Here is a 22,179-nt window from a genome sequence, read left to right as displayed (position 1 = left end):
TCTTCAACAACCTCCAGAATATTTTGCCGCCTTCTTGATATATATTTTCTGTTCCTGCCAAAGTCCTCCCATGACATTTGTTTAGCTAGTTTTACAGAGTGTTTAGCTTTCTTACATTTGTCTCTGTATTCTCTAAGAGCACAAGCTAACTTATTTGCCAGGAACTTTTGATATGCTTTCTTCTTTTCCTTCACTGCCTCTTTAACTTCCTGTGTCCACCATGGAGTTCTGATTTTTCTATCCTTGCAGACTACCTCACCACATGCCTCTCTGGCTGAATCAATCAGGGTTTTCTTCAAGGTTTGCCACTGAATATCCAAGGTTTGGTTCCTGTTCTCAAACTCTTTCATTTTTTCTTCAATAATCTTTGTGTATTTTAGTCTACAGTTCACAAATGAGAGCTGCTCAACTTTTATTTGCTTTAAAACTTTCTTACGTGTTCTTCTTTTCAACATGAAATTCAATTTTATCCTGCTCAAGACTAAATGGTGATCACATCCAATTTCAAATCTTGTGTACACTTTGGTGTCCTGCATCAGGGAGAAAACATCACTATCAACAATAACATAGTGAGACTTTTCTTATTCCTTGCCTCTTCTCTCCATGTGAATTTTTGCACATTTTTATGTTGGAACATGGTGTTAGTAATAACCAGTCCATGCCATGAGCAGAAATACAACAAGTATTTGCCATTATTATTAGCTTTGCTCTTTTCTCCAAATTTTCCCAAAATATTTTTGTATGTCTGACAATCACTTCCTACTCTGCAATTTAGATCCCCAACAAGGACTAACTTTTCCTTTTTCATTGTGTCAGTTGCTTTTTCTAAAGCCTCAAAAAGTTCCTCCACTTCTACCTTAGTAGAACCATCTGTATGAGCATAGGCACAAATAAGTCTCATTGTCCAGTTACTCATTCTCACATTTGCCCACATTACTCTACTTGAGATTGCCTGCCATTCAAGAAGATTAGCCTCGTAATTGGTGTTGAATACTACGGCTACTCCTTTTCCTTGATTGTCATTGCTTGAATATAATATTTTGTATTTATTGCTCAGAAAGATCTCACCAGTTTTTGTCTTTTTTTGTTTCAGTCACACCTATTATGTCGATCTGGTACTAATCTAATTCCTCAGCTAGCTCCATTTCTTTGCCATTCAGGCTTCTTATGTTAATAGTACCAATCTTTAACTCTGGTGATGTTGAATTGGGGTGTGTTTTCAGATTTGTTCCAGTAGCTGACTTTTCGCTGTTCGCCCTGGTTCCCTGACGAAAACAATGGGAGCATTGTTTAACTGGGTGAAGCCCCAGCCAGTATGAAATTTTATCATGTTGCAGCATCATTTTTATTTTGGTTTAACCAATTAGAATACAATTTGGTCGACTAAATCCCAAATTGCCAGCCCATCCTCATTCAGTATCCAGGTAGATACCCAACAGGGTGCACCACGAGAAGGTGAGGATCAGGCATTAGGTCAGAAGCCCTGGTCGGTTCTCCACATTCCTTTAAAGGCTATGTGGAGGTCTCCTCTCAGTTATACAGCTTTGACCCTTAAACTTCATCCTTGTGAATGTCACATAATGCAGAACTTGAGAGTAGTGGGGGAGGGTAGAAGGGCCACTGATGAGTAGAAGGTATGAGGAATTGAGTAACGTTGATGTCAATAATGTCGTAGGACTTGATGGAATATCATCACACTTCTTGAAGGAATGTTCCAAGGAGTTAACAACAGCTTTAACTTACCTTTTTAACATAAGTCTAGACTGGCCTAAGTTCCAAAGGAATGGAAAGAGGGTAGAACAGTTTCACTTCATGAAGGTGATGATAAGACTAAGGCTTTGGATTACTGGTCAATCTTCTTGTCTAGAGAGTTGTGGCAAGGTGTTGAGGCTAGCAAGGACCAGGATTCAGAACTGAATTGACAGCAGCAGAATTCTCTTTAGTGAACAGCATGTATTTCTTAAAAGAAGATCATGTTAGAATTACCACATGACAAGCTGGTAATTAAAGTGGAACAGATGGGGTTGGATGGTAGATTAGTGCATTGGATTAGAGAGTGGCTGTTTGAAAGGTATTAGCAAGTTGTGTATAGGGAAGTAATATACTAGAAGAGGAAAGTCACTAGTAGTGTGCCCCAAGGAACTGTTTTTGTGGGGTTTGTTGTCGTCTAGTTTTTATGTAAATGACATTAGGAAGATCTTGAATGGTGACATACACCTGTTAGCAGATGATATAAAGTTGGGAAGAGCTATGAGGATGGAAGACTTGAACAGACTGGGTGAATGAGCTAGCATGTGGAGATACCAGCTCAACATAGTAAAGTAAGGTTTTAAAATTTGAGAGGCAATGATGTAATGCAGAGTATAAAATTAATAGAAATGTCTTAGAGGAGGTGGAGGAAATGAAAGAACTTGGGGTGATGGTGGATAGTGACTGAAATTTTGGGGACATTTTGCTAAAATCGTGAGATTAGCACAGCAGATTATGGCATTGATGCACAGAACACTGACATGTAGAAGTAAGGATGTTACAATTCCATTGTATAAGACTTTGATCATATTGCATATGGATTACTGTGCCCAGACATGGTGACCTGATTTTCAAAAGAATGAAGAAAGTTCAGAGATGACTAAGTTGGTTTTGAGTCTCTGGAAGGTGGAGCCTAGGAGGACAAATTGAGAGAATGCAAATTCCAGATCCTAGTGAACAGGAAGGCATGATCAAGATAATTACCAGATTAATGTGGATGATATTTTTCAAAAAATGATTGGAGAAAAAAAAAAGAGGGGGGGAACAAGAGGCTATCCCTGAAAGCTGTATAAAGGAAGGTGCAAGTAAAGGGGTGAGGAGTAGGTTTTTTTGTATGGAAAGTTGTAGGTAATTGGAATGTATTGTCTGAAAGTGTGAGTGCAGACAATGCATTTAAGTCATGGTATGATGAGCTGTGTGCTAGAGTGGGACCTCCCATTATGAGTCTGTTGACTCCAATGATAATAACATGCAACCCTTGTCTCATACCTGATTAAACATCACCGTATCTTTCTTACCTCCTTCAGTTCTAACTGGAGAATTGAAGTTCTTAAATATAGACCATCTTTCTCAATATAATGTCCCATTTATGGCATACAATTGTAGGCTTTTAACAGCTTTCCTCTTGGCACTTTCATGTGCCTTATTCTGAATCTACAAAACTTAAATACATATCCATGTTATAGTCCCATTATTTCTCAACTATTTATCATCATCAAATACCTGATATGTACCCTCAAGGGGTGTACAGAATATGATAGTACCGCATGAAAAACACACAATTACTAACTTCCTATCTACAATTTTCCTTCAAATCAATCTGTTACCTGTCAAGACTTCAATATTATCAGATCTTATATTTCAATCTTCTAAGGTACATTTTACTGTATCAATACACCTATATTTTAGTCTTCCTCTGGGTCTTTTACCTACCAACCTGGCAAAGAACACTTGTTTTGGTAATCTTTCCTCTCCCAACTATTTATCTTAAAATGAAAATCTGACCCTGACCCCCTCTATTTAAGCTGAACCCAAGCTTATTCTTCAAGTTTTTTTTCCACATCTTTTCTTAGCTTTTTCTTGAAATGAGGCTGCTCAAGACATATGGGAGTAAAACAAACCTAGTGAGAAGTGAAAAAAAAAAAAAAAAAATTATGATCCGCTTCTGAAAACGAGGGAAAAGAAAAAAAAAAAGTTTTTTTTTAAGAAAGATTGAGCCTTTGTAAAATCTCTCACAATTTTACAAGGGTGTTAAATCAAAATATAAAGAAAATACAATGTATTGTGTTTTTCCTTTTAATATAAATTAACTACTTTGTGGAATGTATTCGATATTACCTGTGTAACTGTAGTATATAAAACCTGAAGTAAAGGATTATGGCTTATTAGTATTGTGAATGAGAAAAAAAAAAAAACGTTCGCAACAACTTGCGAACATTTAGGCACCTAAAACAAATACTTTAAGCAGAAGAGAACACGAGCGATGTCATCACACTGGTGGGTGATTGCAGGCACTTCGGAGTCGAAACAAAGAACGAGGAAGAAAAATCCTCCTCGTTCTTTGTTTCGACTCCAAAGGGGCTGAGAAGAGAACATGGGGCTGGAGTTGATTACAAGTTCTGGGCTGGAAGTTTCGTAGCTCGTACCTCATCCAAAGAGTACACTCATGGCTTATCGTTGGAGTTTTGTCAATGGTCCTTCTGCCTGAAGTTCTCCCAAGGCGCGTCTGTCGATGCATCCTGCAGTATAGCAGGCCATGCTCGCTGAGATTTCAAGCACAACTGACCGAGATCTGATGGATAAACATTAAGGATGAAAACATAGTCTTCCCATAATAAATTTAGTTTAATCCTTTATCCAAGTGTGAGCAAACAAAGTTTGCGCCTGAAAGTATCTTCAGGACTGGGGTAAGGTAGTACAACACCGGGCAACTCGTTGCAAAGAGATACTGAGATAGGAGTGATGTTAGTTTGCTCCACCTTTGCAATGAGTTGCCCGGTGTTGTACTACCTTACCCCAGTCCTGAAGATAATTTCAGGCACAAACTTTGTTTGCTCACACTTGATTAAAGGATCAAACTAAATTTATTATAGTCTAACCAAGTGAAAAATAAACTTTCAATAGTCTTCCCAGTTACCTACTAGTGTAAACAACAGGCAGCTGCTAGCCGCGGAAGAAGAAAAAAAAAAAAGGAAGGAAGGATATCATTTGCTATTCGGGCCAGGACAAATGCGATGGTATTTAGCACACAGAAATGTCCAAGTTAAAGAAAGAAGTATCCGGATCAAGGCAAAGAGATGTTCCAATGGAAGCTTCGTTCATGGTAAAGGACTGCTTATTAAAAAAACTGAATAAGCACATCATATTGATGTTCTTGTATCAAATAGGTATAACTGTGCATATATGTTAAGTAAGAGTCTGTCCTAATGTTGTAAAGTACTGAGTAATGTGACAGAATTACGTGTAAACAGAGATGTATGTCAGTGTATGTTTTATGGTGCTATGTAACTCTTGCTGATGCCAATGCACTAGCAAAAGCAAAACTAATTCCACTGAAATCAGCGATACAACATCAAATTCCCGAAATCAGTGCTGACAGAAAGATCTCCACCACAATAGCAAGACTACAAACAGGACATTATAGAAGAATGAAGATCAATACAGATGATATGAGAACATATAGAAACTCAACAACTGCCCCAATACTGAAATGACACCCACTCACATCTTTACCTGTCCAGCAATTACAGCAGCCTTGCAAGAAATGGATCCTAATCCTGAACAACAGCTCTATACAAACAAAATCGACATAGCCAAAGCAGTACAAGGAGCACACGGAAACATCTAAGACTCTTCAAAGGACAAGACAACAACAACAGTCATACCTCAATTAACAAAGAGGATGCATTCCACGAAATTACTTTGTTAAGCGAAACTTTGTTCTCAGATGCAAAAATGCTATGGCCATAATAGGGATATGGTCGTACGTAAAGAAAATGAAAGACTTTTTTTTTTTGAAAAACAAAAAGCTTTATTAAATAAAAAGTCGATATTACATACCTAACAAAGATAAAATCACAACATTTTAGAATACGAATCTAAAGTTGATTGTTTGCTTTTTATTCTCTTTCATTTAACAATTGCCTATACGGATTTATTACATTTAACACTGATCGCTTAACAATAACACTTCCTAAATCAGGATCATTTTCACTGAAAAACTTTAAAACATTTTCAATGTCTTTCAAGCACCTTTTTATATACACCTTTTTATATACAAAACCCCATTTTTACTTTCCTGCAATTTACGTTTTCCTGCCATTTATGTCATTTTCCGTTGGTCCCGTCTTAAGGCCTATTCTTATGATATATTGTTTTCCCGCCACTAACAACTTGATCTGGACATTATTTCCCGTGACTTGTGTTTTTTCCTCGGGTAGCAATACTGATTTTCGAATCGATTTCAGTGGAAATCTGCACATTTCTGTTCCCAGATGGCTTTGCTTTCGGCTGTAGTTTCATTTCCACCATCATGGTGACTTGGAAGGTTGTAGCAGTAATGTAGTGATGAGCAATACCGTGATTTTTCAATCACAGTACGAATTGATATTGCAGAATTTCTGCTACGTAATTTAGCGTGAGAGTTGCTTTCAAGTTGCGGTGGTGGATTATCCATGTTAGTAACATGGAGAAAAAAGACAGAAAATGTATTTCGGTAGAAGAAATGATAGCAATTCTGCGATGTGTAGATTGGCATGCTGGAACACGTGTGCATTTAGCAAAAGATCTTGGACTCTCCGTGTCCACTTTGAACACGATAGTAAAAATCTTTAATAATTTAAATCTTAGTAAAAAACAGGTCAAGCATTGAACTCAATGCAAAGCAATGTGGTGCTATGTAAAAAAAAAAAAAAAAAAAAAAAAAAAAAAAAAAAAAAAAAATCAACAATTAAAGATTTTTTTAAATAGATAAATGTAAGTAATTGTAAATTCGTTTATTTTCAGTTATTAAATTTTTTTTAAATCTAGTATGTAGACTCACATACTAGCAGTAAGTCATCTTTTAGTCTTTTTTTTACATTTGCTGCTATTTACACTTTTTTCCATCAGTACCCTGAAAAGTGTAAAAAAGGGATTTTACTGTATTTGGTTGTTTTATATATTTGGTTTTTCGGTAGGAACTTCTTTAATTTTGTTTTCATTTTCTTTGGCTTCATTGCTAACAAGTTTTTCTAAATCTTCTACTGAAAAACCATTTGACTGAGCCATCTGGATAACTTCATTTCTAATTTCTTGAATGTTATTTTCTTCTTCTAGTACAACTTCTGGCCATAATTTGTTTGTGCCAAACTCCATTTAAGCATTTCTGAGTGACTTCTTTCCAAGAGCTATTAATGTTTTCAATTGCGTTCTTTAATGGTGTAATTTTTCCAAAAAAATTTTAATTGAATTTTGCTCCTTTATCTTCTAGTTCAATTAAACTGCTTAATGTACCACGCAAATAATAAGCTTTAAATGTTTCTATTGCTCCCTGATCCATCGGTTGAATCAGGAAAGTTGTGTTTGTTGGAAGAATGTGACTTCAACTTTGACAGGAATGCATATGTCTAACATACTATTAAGATCAGTAGAATGTCCAGGAGCATTGTCCAACAACAAAAGAGCTTTTTTCTGATCAAATTATTTCTTTGGCAATACCGTCTCACTTCTGAACAAAAATGGTTAACAAACCAATCAGTAAATAACTCACTGGTAATTCATGCATTTCTATTAGCTTTCCATATTACAGATAAATTGGTTTTTATGTTACCTTTTAAAATGCCCTCAGATTTTCCGAATGGCAAACTAATAACAATTTTAATATAAAATTGCGAGAGGCATTTGATCCAAAGAGTAATGTTCAACAGTCTTTGACTGCTTTGAACCCAGCTGCTGACTTTTCTTCAACAGAAATGAAGCTTTTTGATGGTAGCCGTTTCCAGAACATGTTGATAAACTGCTTTCGTCAACATTGAACACCAAATTTGGAAAATAATTTTCACATTCAATTATTTCCTTTAGTTTTTCTAGAAACTTATTCACAGCTTCTCCTGATAATTTTACACTGAATTCTGGCCAGTTTAAATTTCTCAAACCAACCACGAGAAGCCACAAAATTTTCTGCAATTCATCAGTTTGCTTAGATTTCAGGTGATTACACAAAAATAATGCATTTTCTTGAATCACCATTTGAGTTAAAGGCATATGACGTTGCAAAATATCATCTACCCATATCATCTATCCACACTAAAATTGAACCCCTTAAGCGAGTTAATTTTGGTGCTGTAACATCTGTACAATTCTGAGCAGACTGTTTTATTTTTTCTGATCGACTAAGTATGGTTGTTAAAGTTGACTGCACTAATCTTAAAGAATGTGCCAGATCAGATTTTCTTTCACCCCCTTTCAGCACGTACGATATGTAATTTAGTTTCTAAAGAAGTTGCTTTTCTTTTCCTTGATTCTGACATTTTAACTAAATATTAATATTTACAAAATCTACAATAATGCTATCAGAGAACATACATCATTTATTGCAATGCACCACACTGAAACACACCCCTATGAAGTGTAAGCAATTATTAAATTATGCAGATGATGCACAAAACTGTTAAAACAGACATACCCACAGCTTGGAAGTGCATGATGAGTCGCCATCATTCGCCAATCGGATTTGCTAGGCGTTTATCTTAAAATTTTAATATTTTTAAGTAAATTGGAACTTGAAATTGCAGACTTCGTTATCAGAGATAACATTAACTGAGGTAAATTAACTCTATTAGGAGAAACAGCTATTCCTCATTACTTGTTTAATATGTAATTACAAATTTTGTTGTTAGCATAAATGCTTTGTTAAACAACATTCTGATGTAATCATTGCCAATGCACTATCTCGAAAAATTTACAAAGCTGTGTGTCAATTAGATACTACCACGACTTGCTATATGGTTAAGAGAAATTTCACTGGATAGTGCCTTTAATTCCATTTCATTGATTCCTCACTCTCTATTATTCGGTCTGACTGGTGGAGCCGGAAATCAAATAAATTTGTCAGACTGAAGAGTGTGAGAAATTGAATATACCACAATCGTATAGCTAGTGATAACATTATCTAGTGTTTGCTACACATGCAGTAGGAACAAAGGACAATAGCAGGAAGATTTGTTGGGGGGGGGATTAAGATAGAGGGAAATAACAGAATAGTGTAGATAAGCTTTGTGAGACAGCAAAAGCCTAAATAAATAATTGAATAAAAGAATATATATAACAAAGACAATAAGTTTACAAATAGCGCAATTTAAACAAATAACCTATAAATTTTACAATAGTGCAGCCGACAGGATAAAATCCACAATTATTCTTGAGAAAAGTGGATTGAGATAGTTTTGGCATAAGGATCAGAGTGTTGTTATATAAATTTTAAAATAATGAATGTAGATACTAACGATACTTAATTCTAACTGACTTAATTCTAATATGATGGAAGACATGGAATTTGTCAGGCCTGCAAATCATCACCTTGTAATTCCGTCGTTTTCTGGAGATGATCATGAGGACATAAATTCATATTTTGGGTTTGTAGAAGAATTAAGAAGGGTAGGGAGATGGTCTGACTTTCAATTATTAATACTTCTCAAAAACAAATTAATAGGTAAGGCCAGGAATTTTCTAAATTCTTCTCCCACATTGAGAGACACATTGGAATACACAAAATTCAAGGCTGCCTTTAATAGCAGAATATTCCAAAGTTAAAGATGTGAGCCCAAACTTGTGGAAACTTCATAAGTGCATGCAAGGAAACAAGGAAAGCATATCAGAATTTTACAATAGATTACTGACCCTAGCTAGTAGTCTGAGTATCTCTAAGGGTAAAAATCCACATTTAGACTGGGCAGGCTTTCACCAATTTAGGTTACGGTTAAGAGATGAGTTAAGGGAGGTAGCATATAAGAAAAGGATAAAAGACTTGAATGAGTGCTACAAATTGGTTAGAGAAAGAGAAGAGAGAAATGGAGATATTCATCTCTTCTCAAATTCCAACAAGTGACTTCCTGGAACAGATAAATTTCACAACTAGTAACATCAAAAATAAAACCAAAGCTGAAATGCAAAAGGATAGATTCATAAGAAATGAGGAAGAAAGAAAAAGGAATCTAGAGAACCCAGTTCATGGCAAACCTGTTGACGAAGAGGCAAAATCTAAACCTGGATCAACACTCTCTAGACTTAGAATTGTTAAAGAAATTTATGAGATAGGAAGTGGAAAGACTACAACAGCTGATAGTTGAAGGGCAAGAAAAAATATTTAAGCATTTGGAAGAACTAAAACTTGGTAATTCTCATAATAAGCCATGCAACAAGGTTGAGGACAAAGAAAGGACAAGAGAAGGAGCCCCCCCCCCTTGCAAATGTTACAACTGTAACAAGGTAGAGCACTTTGCAAGAAACTGTTAAAAAAGGAGGTACACTTCTAGGGGAATAAAGTATGACTCAAATACCATGCTCGCTTGCAGCAGCTCTCAAAATTCATTTAACAACCCATGTAGTTGAGTAAATAATGATGAGATCTGGCAAGACGATAACAATCATACAAGGCCTAGTTGAAAGGGGACCTTGTGAAGCACTGCTGGATACAGGATCTCAAGTCTCTGTAATATCATGGTCATTCTTGGGTAAAATGAGTAACCAAATATCGAATAACGTCCAGTTGGATGAATCCATTAGATTAACGGGAATTTTGGAAGCTGAAATATGCACACCACAAAAGGTAAAAGTGGAAATCAAACTACCATGCTTCTCAATGAGCATTCCTCAAGAATTAATTATTCTCTCCGAGACTTCAAATCCAAAATTCCAAATATTTCTTGGCTTGGATTTCTTGGAGAGATGTCAGTTTTCATGTGACTTCCAGAATGGAAAAATTTCTTTATGTGGAACAGAGTATGACCCAAATAGAAGCTCAGATCACACATCACAAAACCCAGAGGCTGACAATGAAATAAACTGTGAAAGGGAGACAATAAGAAAAGATGAAAGGAGAGAATTGAATGAACCAGGGGAAGAACAAGCAATCATTAATCATGTAAATAGAATTAAGTCATTGCCGAGTTATTACAAAGTTGAGCCCACCGAAGAGGGAACACGACAAAAATTCACAAGAAAAAAAGGGCAGAAGGAATGAGACAAATTGGACAACTAATCGGCAACCTAGGAAGGAGTTCTGCTTAATTATTAGTCGCACAAGGTTCAAGAGATAAAACAAGGGTTGTGAACAGAAATGTGAGGTACTCAAATCTAGACATGTCCAAGATCTATGGGAGTAAAACAAACCTAGGGAGAAGTGAAAAAAATTATCCTAAAGTAAATTATGATCCTCTTCTGAATACGAAGGAAAAAGAAAAAAAAATTTTTTTCTTTTAAGATTGAGCCTCTGTAAAAGCTCGTACGATAAGTTAATTTAGTTAACTTATCAAACTCGATTTTACAAGACTGTCAATCAAAATATAAAGAAAATAGAATGTATTTGTTTTTTCTTTTAATATAAATTAACCACTTTGTGGAATGTATTCGATATTACCTGTGTAACTATAGTAGGTAAAAAACAGAAGAAAGGGATGCCTTATCAGTAATGTGAGTAAGCAAAAAAAAAAAAAAAACGTTCGTAACAACTTGCAAACATTTAGGCACCTAAAACAAAGACTTTCGGTAGAAGAGAACACAAGTGATATAATCCCGCCAAAGGGCGATAATGAACACTTTGGAGTCTAAACAAAGAACAAGGAGAATTTTAAGGGGCTGACAAGCAAGAAAATGGGGCTGGAGATGATGAGGAGTTCTGGGCTAGATATTTTGTAGATAGTACCTCTTGATCCTAAGGATACAATCATGGCTTATCGTTGGAGTTTTGTCAACGGTCCTTCTCCCTGAAATTCTCCGGACAGCTCCCAAGGCATGTCTGCCGATGTATCCCGCAGTATAGCAGGCCATGCTCCCCATGATTTCTAGCACAACTGACCAAGATCTGATGGATAAATATAGAGTACAAAAACAGTCTTCCCAGTTACCTACCTACTAGTGTAAACAACAGGCAGCTGCTAGCAGAGGAAGAAAAAAAAAGGAATATCATCATTTGCTACTTGGGCCAGGAAGATCGTGATGGTATTTAACACACAGAAACATCCAAGTTAAAAAAAGAAGTATCCAGATCAATGCAAAGATACGAGATGTCCTAATGGAAGCTTTGTTTGTGGGAAAGGACTGTTCATAAAAAAAAAAAAAAACTGTGAGTAAGCACATCATATCGATGTTCTTGGATTGTAAATAGGTATAATTGTACATATATGATGAGCAAGAGTCTGTCCTAATGTTGTAAAGTGAGTAATGTGAGAGAATTACATGTAGGCAGAGATGTATATCAGTGTATGATTTATAATGCTATGTATTTTTCTGAGGTTAGTTAAGTTGGGAGAAACAGCTATCCTCCATTACTTGTCTAGTATGTAATTACAAATTTTATTGTTGGAATAAATGCTTTGTTAAACAACATTCTGATCTAATCATTGCCAATGCACTATCTCAGAAAAAAATACAAACCTGTGTGTTAATTAGATATTGCCACGACTTGCTATATGGTTAAGAAAAATTTGACTAGATATTGCCTTTAATTCCATTTCATTGATTACTCACTATCTATTATTCAGTCACACAAATAAATTTGTCAGACCAAAGAGCATGAGAAATTGCATGTACCGCTATTGTATAGCTGGCGATAACTTTATCTAGTGTCTGCTACGTGTGCGTTAGGAACAAAGGACAACGGCAGGAAGATGGGGGGAAATAACAACATAGTGTAGATGAGCTTTGTGAGACAGCAAAATCATAAATAAATAATTGAATAAAAGAATATAACAAAGACGATAAGTTTACAGATAGTGTAGTTTAAACAAATAACCTATATTTTTACAATATGACATAAGTAATCGGACATGGACAGCTGTGACTGTAAATGATTCAATATGGAAACTGTAAAAGAAATGGTGTGGAATATGTTAAGAGTTTATTGGTCAAAAGGATTTATGGTTGCAGGATGGGTTTGAGTTAGTTGCTTAGAAAAATTTTTGTTCGATGAAAGTGAACATAAAGAGCCAGAGAAACCAGGTGTGTAAGAGTAGATGTATAAAAGCTTGAATGTCTGTATTAAGGTGAGAGGTCTCGTGCTTATAATGACAGAGTGAGAGAATCAGAATACGGTGGAAATGACAAAACAAATCCCAAAACAGCAGGCTTTGTTGTGCCAGACAAAATGATTGCAGCAATCATTTTATCTGGCATTAAAACAGGAAATTTGGGAGACTAATAGACTCCAGTTGCTTATTTGAGATTATCAGGTTTCAAGATTTACTTGAATGCCAATCAGCTGAACATAGTTATCACACATTTACTAATGCTCAAAGCATCAGGAATATAGGTAATGAATTTTTGCATTAGTAAGTGCAAAAGGGGATAAAAATGCTGGTGAGACTTGGTTGACTACAGAGGATATAATTAAAAGAAAAAATTTGATGAGTACAATGTATTCAAGAGAAGACTGACAGGATGAATTAAATCCAATCTCAGCAGTAATTTCAAATGATTGTAGTATGAATAATTAGGACATTTGGTTGAAAGCTGTTTAGTGTGAGAGGTTAAAAGGACAAAATAGTCAGGCATTGCTACAAATCGGTGTCATCTGAAGAGAACTAGACTGCATAAATAGATAAACATCACTGGTACATTGAGGAGGCATGTAAGAGAGAAAGTGAATTACTTTAAGCAGTATGTGAGGGAAGAGACTTCTATCATAAGAATACTGGGTATAGTAACATCTAAACATTTATGGAGAATTTCTCCTTAAAATAGGTGACTTATGCCTCTAACTAGTGAGTGTCATCATCAATTTTGATTTGAAAGGTGACAAAATCATGCTTCTTCAAAGAGGGTATATGCAGAACTGCAAGGCAAGCAATTACTATAATCTGAAAAGGCAGCTTTCAATGGGGTCCTGGCATGAATAACCTGTGGAGTAAAGAAATCAGCAGTGCATGTGGAATAGTTAATGTCTCAAAGAATCTATATATGACTGTATCCTAGAGTTTAGAGAAAAGTCACATGAGCACTAAATGGATGAATAAAACCTAAAAGTAACAGATGCAAAAGGAAAAAAAAATGGTGAGAAGGCAAAAATCTAACCATGCAAATAAGTTAGCTAAAGGAAAAATCCAAGAATTATCCTTTTACAGAATTTTTTTTTTTTTTACTATGTATCAAGTAAAAGTAATTTGACCATGGATGATGATCAAGAAGAATTGTCAGAATGCCAAGAATAGCTTCAAGTACTTAGAAATGGCTGTTGCTGAGTAAGATAGGTATTCCAAGCAGACCCATTAGTTTGTCTGAATGATGAGGGAAAAACAAAAATGTACAGCTGGATTAGATTTATTAAAACCTATTGCAAGAGCTGATTTGAGCACAGCAGTAGAACTGAATGAGACATCAGCAGGATACTGCAAAGGAATATGCAAGAGCTTGTAGTGGTTGTTGACCCTGAATTCAGCAGTGGGTAAATAGCTGTTGGATTCTCTAATAGAGTACAGCATCTCTGTTAAAGGAAAACTTTCCTTTAAAAATGTGCACATGTATCACTTTCTAATATCCAAAAGGAATTAGAAAATGATGTATGAAAGTTCTGAGTCTAGGAGATAACAGATGACCCATATGGTAATTTAAGGTTCCATGCTTGAGCCTCTACTGTAACTTGTACATTAATGAGAACGAGGATGATCTAGAAAGTAATAGAAAGTTAACTGCTGATACCGCAAAGTTGGAGAAGAAGATATAGTAGATAGGTCATTAACAAACAGTTTTATGGACAAATAACACTGGATTCACTTCTTTTTTCAAGGTATATTACATCATCAAAAACAAATACTAAAAAGATACACTCAATGGATAAAACATTAGAAATAGCTACCTACCTAATAGTGTGTCAGTCCTCTAGCACGAATAACAGCCTGCACCAGATACTGGAGGGTTTCCAGAGGTAATTCCAGCCATGTGAGTGTGTTGCAGCATTGTCCACAACTGCACCTTAGTTGTGGTGCAGTTGTGGACATGTCAGTCCTGGATACATGGATCTGATGTCTAGGCATCCCAGAGAGATTCGATCGGATTTAAATCTGGGGACCATGGGACCACTCGATAGTCCCAAATTCAGATAAGAGTTCCTCGAGCCATGTCTGGATGGTTATGGCCTTGTGTGTGTGTGGGGGGGGGGGGGTGATGCATTGTCCTGCTGAAACAAACTATTGGCTGCAGGATGTGTGAGAGTGTGTGTGTGTGAAATGGAAGTGTGTAGGACATCAGCCAGCACATTCTGGTAACTTGCAGCATTTAAGGACATCTCCAGACAAGCTAAGGGACCTAATGTGTCACATGAGAAGGCTCCCCAAACCATCAGAGCCACCACTTCCTTGAACAGAGCCAACCTGCCAAGACAGGGCCATGGCCACATGCTGTCAATGTCAGACCCACACCCTCCTGTTAGCTCAGTATAACTGATAATGGGATTCATCACACCATACAACTCTGGTCCAAAGGACCAGTTTAGATGGTAGCAACACCAGGCGAGGTGCAATGCCCAATGACAGGCTGTCAATAGTCGTACATGATTAGTGCGTTGGCTCCTGTAACCCATGGTATACAGGGTACGCTGTACAGTTCACTCGCTGACACTGCTTCGACCTCCAACTTTGAAACTGGATGTGATTTGTGCCACCATTACCCTGCAGTTGATCTGTATGAGCATGGACAGTCTATGTCAACCCAAGTCATCAATGGCATGCGGACAGCCACCACTTACTCACTGGGCACTACGTTCATTGATAGTATAATCGCAGTAGACCCTTCTTGATACAGTTGCCCTCGAGAACTTTAGGGTTCTTACCACTCAAGCGATAGGATGACTCATCTGTCTTGTGCCAATAATATGTCCATGATCAAAGTAGCTAAGATCACCACATTTACTCATATTTGTTTGATTGCGATACACTGTTGGGAAGCCCTGATGTCTGCCTTACTGTCTGTGTTTGGTTACATTTCACTCTGCATTGGGGATGCCAGTATCAACTTCCATCACTCCTATCTCTAATGTTTTGTCCATTGAGTATATTTCTTAATTGGCTTATATTTTCAGAGTACAACTACTTGTTATAGTAGGCACATGATAATGAGTAGAGTAAACAATTTTAACTGTAATGGACAAAAGATAGCCCTGTTCATCACAATAGGTATTTATGAGCAAATTATCTTTAGATCATTATCCGTGAATAGGTGTTTGGTCGAGTTGATGTCATGTGTTTATACCATAAGAGGATGGAGTTAAACGTCAGTCCAAGAAGAAAGAGAGAGATCTAATGCAGTCTGACAATATGTTACTTAAGGTTTGGTCAGCTAAGCTCCCTATTGCAAGAGAAAAGCATTTTAGCATTAAAAGTAACCAGGTTATGCTCATGAAGATCAGTGTTTAAAGCAATGGTTGTTGCAGATGATATTGAAGTTTGGGATATCTGAGCATTGCATGGTTTACTGAATGAGGAGGACAAATGGAGCATACTGTTGTTAGCAAAGCTGTGGATAGAATTGATGGTGATTGACAGTAGGTCATTTATATCTACTCTATAATATAAAATGATAAGCTTTTTTTGTAACGTTTTTGTGTCACATTTTTTGTCAAGTTATTTGAAACGTTTTGAAACTCAGGGACTACCCTGAGTGTCGAGTCTTCAGAATTCAAGCAGAATGGCCTACCAATCCGTAACTCATGGGATTGGGAGCCGTAGGCGCCAAATGGGGGGGTGTACCCCCCATTTGGCACCTACGGCTCCCAATCCCACGAGTTTTACGAGTTTTCAAAATTCGAGTCATCAGAATTCAAGCAGAACTGGCCTACCAATCCGGAACTTGGGGGTGGGGATTGGGCGCCGTAGGACCAGGGGAGGCGGATCCCCCTCTCGAGTCCTCAAAATTTGAGTCATCAGAATTCAAGGTGAACCGGCCTACCAGTCTGGAACTCGGGGGGGGGGGGGGGGGGGGGAGCACTCCCCCTAGTGTGTGTGTGTGTGTGTAAATAAAAGAGAAAGAGGGTAGGTGAGGGAAACAGACCCAAGGCACTCCCTGTTTGGTGATGAACCTTGAAGCCATCCAACATGACAAGAAGTGGCCAACAACAAAAACAAGCTTGCTACCCTACAGACGATAACGGAAAGACTATAATATGGCAGTGTACTCAGCAAACCTATGCCAAACATGATCAAATGCTTAGGAAATGTCAAGAGTGAAAGCATGTTTCTCAAAATTTTTCCATGGTGCACGTCTAGTGGTGGGAGATGTAGGCCAAAAGGCCAATGATGGATTAAGATTAGCGGAATCCATACTAATGGTCACCAATTAACTACTAGGTCTTTAGGTAGTATGCGTATAGATGCAGAAGTTGACTGTTGACCATTATTGAGGACAAAAAGGACGACAGCTTGATGGAAGAATACTATCTCACTTTTAAGGGAGAAGTTATCCAAATAGAAAGTTATATAGATAATGCAGAACAGATATTAACTCTGGAACACAATGTTTGAGTACAACTGGAGAGAATGTCATTGACAGTAAGACTTTTTTGCATCTAAGTTATTTAGCATTTATCCAATGCCTTTTGCTGAAAAACCATAGGGACATATGGTGTTCAGTTTCTGGTATGGTAGGGTATTATTCAATTTGGAGATATATGCAGGGGTTGAAGAGAAATGCTAAGAGGTCAGCTTTATTTATCTTTAGATGCTCTAACAGTAATGCCATCTAGATGAGAGAGGTAGAATGCAGGTAAGCAAAAATTGTATCCAACGGTCTTTGATGTCACTATCTGTGAATAGGTTTTTGGTCCAGTTTATGTAATGTGGTTATACCATGATAGGCTGGAAGGTAAACGTTAGTCTAAGGGGAGAGAAAGAGATCTAATGCAGTCTGACAATCTATGTCACCGAAGTTACAGAATGCATGGCTTCCATTTGGACAGGAGGAGTTTTCTGCTATTGGCTCTTCCAAAAGTCAGATGCGGATTTCTTGATAGCTGTTTGCATTTATTGCATGCTTCAGAACAGAATAAGTAAGCAGCAGGTGTTTTTGACGCAAGCCACCTAAAGCAAGCTGGGTTTTTTTTTTTTATTCCTTTAAACACTTTGGTACATTGAACAAGCTTGAAAAGTGGATGTGAATTTTGGTGAAATGAAGACCATTCCACTTCATTGCCAGTGAGAATAATCTGCGACTTGCTCAGAGCAGGTATTCAGATCAGTAGAACAGATGCAGTAGTCTAACTATGAAAAGGAAATTCTGGAGGTCTTCCTACTTGCTATCTTTGTAATTCCAAAAGAGCACAAAGTTGGGAGTGGCTGGATGGAAGGTGTTCTATGAGAGGAAACTTATCCAAGATATTGCGATAAGTTACCAGGGAGAGGAAGAGGGATATGAGTGAGAGAGAGATGAAATAGTTATCAGAAATTTGGGAAGGTAGATGTACAATTTGTGGCACGTCATTGCTTATATCAAATACTTCCATATCTCATTCCACTTAGTCAGCTGGAGATGTGGATGATTAGAGTTGAGATGGTTATCACGATTAAGGGATTACAACCATACTATTTGCATTAGGTCACTGCTCGTAGCAAATACTTCAACATCTTGTCCATCTTAGTCAGTTGTGTGGGAAATAGGAAGCCAGTTGGAGTTGTGGACACTGAGATCGTCCATGAAGATTATTTGGATAGCTGGATTGCAGAGTTAGGCTTCAGAAAGAGGAAGGTGAAAAGTCTGAATGTTTCTCAGATCTTCTCTGGCATAAGAAAACCTTATGCCAAAGGAGGTCCGAAAGCCTAAAAGTATTGAATGCCATGTTTGGCCTCCAAAGAATTCTAAAATTTGACATTCTGTAAAGAGATGGATGTCCAGTCTAGATGTCTATAAGTGATGGTGTGCATCATTTATACCACAGATGTTGGTGAAGTTTAGTCTTTCCCACTGAAATTGGTTTTTGAAGGAGGTTTATTTTAATTGCAGTGATACTATCACAGTTGTATGTTTTATTATTAATTAATGAAAGGATAGAGTAGGAACATGCAATGAAAGGAGAGTCTTAGACATGATACCCTTACAAAGAGTGACCAGTCTCCTTGCCATATTCTCGCTTCAACTTCTCTCCTGTCCCAGACGTGACTTCGCAGAGTGTTTGGTAGAGGGATTATGCAACATTTGACTAGGAAGCCTTCTGATTGTGTGAATAGATTGGGTCTCCCCACGATAAGTCTTCAGACTCCATGGAGGTGCCTGTATTATAATAATTACACTAATAATAACAATTCGTATATCTTTGATTTCCCCTATATTTCTATCTCCACATTTCTGCCCCCCCCCCTTTCTCAGTTAAATAATTTTGATTGTTATACTCCTGATGCTGCTCCAAAAGAAGACAACCTTGATTATTCTACAAAAGTATATCCAAAATTATTCCTTCCATATTTTCCATTTATCTATGTCTTTAAAACACCATTAATACTTTAAATAAATAGAGTTTAAAAAGCCTGACATAATACGATGAGTACTCCTAAAGAAAATAGGCAAAACAGCCATAAATATCAATTTTAGGAGTAAGTAACATGAAAAATTTCTAGACCATTCTGTTTTTTCTGTTTTCTAGAAATAATATTTATAATAAATGGGTTTTCTAAATTTTTCAACCCAAAAAACAGAAGAACAGCCTTAGAATATGCACAAATAACAGACTACCATTTCTATAAATTAATGAGACCATTAGATTTTGATGAAGCCAAGTTACTTGAACATTATATGCTATGGACCCTATCAACATTAAGGAGAAGACTAACATTTTTCTTCACTCTCTATGATCTACTACTTTCCCATAGTGTCAAATGAATTTATAGTTATAAAACTCCTCTAGCTTGAAGCAAAGGGCGCAGAGAAGATACTGTCGTGAAACTTTCATGTTCTTTGCCACTGAGAGAAATGATAAAAATGGCAATGAACGATTTTATGCCTAGCGAATATAATGGTGAAACAAATGGTCCCAGAGACAGTAAAGCCAAAGAAGAGGTGGATTTCACAGGAGACATTAAAGATAATTCAAGAAAAAAAAAGAACATTAAAGATTAAGGAAATGCAATGATATAAAGGCAGAAGAGACAAAAATGATCAGAAACATCAACAAGAAATGAAGTCCAAAGAATAGAACCATAAAAAAAATGAAAAAAAAAAAAAAAAATAGGAGAGAGATAGACAAGATATTACTCAGAGATATATAACATACAAGGAGATGAGGTCCAAAAGAAGTTAATTGATGAATTGGGAGAAAAATATCACCACCAAGCACAGAGGGAAGAAACAGATATACTGAGGGGAGGGATAAGGTTGTAAAACATCTGAAAAATCATAAAAGCCATAGGAATGATGAAATCACTGGAGATATGTTGAAACATAGTGGCAAAGTGATCACAAATGAACTGTACCAGTTGTGTAACATGGCATGCGACAAAGGCAAAAGAATGGACAAGATCAATCCTAATACACATTCACAAAAAAAAAAAAAAAAAATTGACTGCAAAAACTACAGAATAACACAGAACAGAAAAACTACAGCTCTAACAAGTCATGTAGGAAAAGCACATATTAAACAGAAAGAATAAGAAAACTAATGAAAGAAAATCTGGAAGATGAGCATAATTTAGAAGAGACAGAAATAATGTGCATCAAATATGAATGTTAAGATTAATTGTGGAAAAAGCTCTATGTAAAAATATTTATACACCTGTTTTGTTAACTTTCAGAAGGTATTTAACAATACAGATCCAAAGTGGCATGGGCTGTACTCTAATCCTATGGAGTGGACAGGAACCTGATGTCTCTTACAAAACATCAATGACAATGCAGAGGCTCCTGTGAGAAACTATAGGGGGAAAGAAAGATGATTCTGGACAACAAGAGCAAGGATCCCCAAGCATTTTTATTATGCTTTTGGAAAGAATAATGGATGTTATAGAGGATCATATAAGAGGAATTTCAATTCAAAGTTGAAAATAATTTAAAATTTGCATATGACAGTTATTGTTGAAGAAGATAAATAGAACTAGAAAGAACAATACTGAAGTGAAGAAAGAAAGAGAAATGGTTTGATAATGAACACTGATAAAACAAAATAATGACATTCAGAGAGAGAAAAGGGATGGAAAAAAAAAGGTCAATGACAAAAGCTGGAAAAGGTTAGGAACTTCACATAACTAGGGAGCAACATGACACATGATTTAGACGAGATATGGAAAAAGTAAATCAGTGAGCCTTTACATAAAGCTGAGACTGCTGTAAAGATGCATATTCACAAGCACTGAATCTTTGTGAGATATGGTAATGGTGAAAGACTGGGAGTGGCTTTCAAAAGAACATGCTACAGAGAGACTATGAAGTGGATGGGTGCAAAAAAAGGTAACAAAACAAAGAACTGTATAGCTAAGTAAACTGTAAAAAGAATCAAATGCAGAAAATAATTTAAAGAAAACTAAAGTTTTTTGAACATATCTGCAAAATGGATAACAGTAGAAAGATTAAAACTTCAATGCTTGGTACAATGGATGGTATAAACAAAAGAGGACAGCCAAGGTGAGAGTGGATAGATGATGTGAAAGTAGTGCAAAAAGAGTTTGTAGGATTTGAGTCAACTGGCAATGGACAGAAAAATGGCAAAGAATGGTGAAACAAGCATGAGTAATGATGATGATGATGAATATAATACATGGAATTTTTTTTATCCATGAACTCCCCCTCTACTTTAACAGCAAATATTACAGGATCATGTAGTATCTTAATGATAATTTAATATATTTAGGATTCGTCAGAGAATGTTTTTCTTGTGATGCAGAGCTCAAACACTGGAGCTGCAAGCATGATCTGCATGTCTCTCTCTAAACACATTGTAAAACCTTCATATCATAAAGTATTTGACAGTGGGCAAACAGATTTTATATAAACTGATAGCTGATGACTTCAAAAATGATAATAAAGCATCCATTTATCTGGTGACTGTATATAATGGAGAACCATGGTCCAAATTTGATACTTCTCACTCATTGTTTATAAAAACTTCTCTAGGTGTAAAGCAAAAGATACAGAGAACATTTTAATTGTCTTGAAACTTTCAAAATCTATGATCTCTTGTGCTTTTAAACGTTGAAATTTTGCCAAAGAGGTTTCCATGCCGTCCTGTCCAAAGCTTGTTGTTTTTGCTTCTTTCCAGTTAATTCCCTTCTTTTCCAATTTTTCTTTAATTTCCTTTTGCCAACCTTTCCTGGGTCTGTCTATGTTTCTTTTTCCTATTTTCTGGCTTTCATATACAGTTTTTGCTATTCTTCCTTCTTCCATTCAATTAAGATGACCAAACCACCTCATTTGGGCTGGTATTATGAATTGGTTCAGAGGTGCAACTTGAAGGTTGTCTCTTATAGTTTGATTTTTTATTCAGTC

At 36.5% G+C, this 22,179-nt stretch overlaps 1 protein-coding gene across 1 annotated transcript in view; it reads right to left on the bottom strand.

The window, feature by feature from the left end:
- The window catches only part of LOC150101724 (transmembrane protein 62-like), a 365,932-nt gene that overhangs the window by 299,354 nt on the left and 44,399 nt on the right, over positions 1-22,179 (bottom strand). The gene's annotated exons all lie outside the window — the stretch shown is intronic.

Source organism: Typopeltis vanoorti, chromosome 11, assembly GCF_054136105.1.
Source record: "Typopeltis vanoorti isolate ZY-2024b chromosome 11, IOZ_Tvanoo_1.0, whole genome shotgun sequence".
NCBI lineage: Eukaryota > Metazoa > Arthropoda > Arachnida > Uropygi > Thelyphonidae > Typopeltis > Typopeltis vanoorti.
The sequence above is the reverse complement of the archived record's forward strand: the minus strand, read 5'-3'. Positions and strand labels throughout refer to the sequence as shown.